This window comes from Amphimedon queenslandica, unplaced genomic scaffold (genome assembly GCF_000090795.2).
Source record: "Amphimedon queenslandica unplaced genomic scaffold, v1.1 AMPQUscaffold_12683, whole genome shotgun sequence".
Taxonomy (NCBI): Eukaryota; Metazoa; Porifera; class Demospongiae; order Haplosclerida; family Niphatidae; genus Amphimedon; species Amphimedon queenslandica.
In genome coordinates, this window is record NW_003547081.1 from 9,315 (window position 1) to 11,015 (window position 1,701).

At 34.2% G+C, this 1,701-nt stretch overlaps 1 long non-coding RNA gene across 1 annotated transcript; it reads left to right on the plus strand.

The window, feature by feature from the left end:
• Positions 1 to 710, plus strand: LOC109587110 (uncharacterized). The gene is made up of 3 exons (XR_002187398.1): positions 1 to 13; positions 61 to 183; positions 525 to 710. It is a non-coding gene; the product is annotated as an uncharacterized LOC109587110 (long non-coding RNA).
• The last annotated feature ends 991 nt before the right edge of the window (positions 711 to 1,701 follow it).

Consider the following 1,701-nt stretch of genomic DNA (forward strand, 5'->3'; position numbering starts at 1 on the left):
TCACAACTCAAGAGTAAATATTATAACTTTTATTAATGTACATTGTGTATTTGTTAACAGAGAGAGGGTAATTCTGGTCCTGGCCCTGATTCCTCGCCATTGCGTAGTGTTAAAGATATTGCAGTTGGTTTTAATAGAGACAGTGAACCAGTTCCACCACCTGTACCTAAGAAAATGCATAAAGTAAAAGAAATACGTGTACATGTGTGTATGTACATGTATGTACATGTACATGTACAGTACATATGCTCCACATTAATTTTGTGTATGATTTTATGTGTACATGTACAGTAAGTTTTACTTTTTCTTTCATGCACACTGTACATGTACTTTCTTTTTAGAATAATTTAAAATTATTGTTTATTTAAAGTCTGTTTTGTTTATCCATGTGTGTTGCTACTGGCTTATAATATTATGTACATGTGCATATAAAAGATTTCAATGGTATTATGTCTTACTGTATTGTGTTTGTGTCTGTATCTGTAAATGACTTTTATTGATTGAAGCATTTTTTGTTGCTGTAGCAGCAGTCATCTTTACAGGCTCTAAAGAATGGTGAATCATAGAAAACTGCAATCATCATTATTATTGTTGTTGTTGTTATTATTATTATTATTATTATTATTATTATTATTATTATTAATTAGTGTTTGACTTAATTCATTTTTGTGACACCTTTTTTTAAAAGACGCTTTCTTATAGCTCTCGATTAATTTAAATAAACTATTATTATGATCTCTTCTATCTGTGTATGTGTGCTGCCTTATGTGTAAGTGTGTGTTATCGTTCATTTGCACAAGAAATTATTGTGCTATTAAACAAAGTGCATCTGTTTCAGTCTAGTCTTGTGAGATCATTGCATATGAGTTAAGTCTTAAGAGAAGAATGTGAACAGGCAAGGGCGTAGGGAGAAAAAAAGGAATGGGTAGGCTATGAGCAGAAAAGGGTGCGCGAAGCGCGCCGCGATTTGGCCACGCCCACTTTTACGGCCGCGAACTGGGCATGTTCTCGCAATATGGAGTTTCATTTACTCTAATATCTATGGTTCTCGTAACTGCTTCACACTCAGACTCAGATGAGGACTCAGGCAAGACTCAAGGTAGCAGCCAATCAACAAAATCATCATTCACAAGATCATCATCTTCAATCTCCTCATGCTCAACTTCAGTACAAATAGTCTATATGGCTGGGGTTGACTACTAATATACTCAACTAAAATTTGCATAAAAATTCACAAAGCTTTTGTTTCTTTGCAACTGACATTGTGATGGCTTCACTTAAAGTCAACTTTTTATAATTTTATTAAGCTAGCTAATTAATTAAGTTAATTATGTAAAGACTCCACCTTAATAAAATTATAATAATTGTGCTAAAATGGCTGTTTTTCTTTTCTTTCTCCTGTCTCTGTTTGCCTGTGTCAAAAGTGACTGAGTGAGTAACTGCCAGTTGAGACAGCTACCCTAAACTTCTATAATCTTTGGTCATAAGTGACTTAAGGCAGAAATTCAATATAGGTAAACTACTAAACTTCAATTCTGACTTCTGAACTTCAGGGTAGGCTATAGCCTACCCTAGCCTTATGCTAGCTACGCCCTTGTGAACAGGTAGATGTACATGTAAAAGCTACATTATGTGTTTGTTGTATAGACCGTCTGCAATAGGCGTGGTAATTAGAGTACATTATCAATGATCGTACACCAT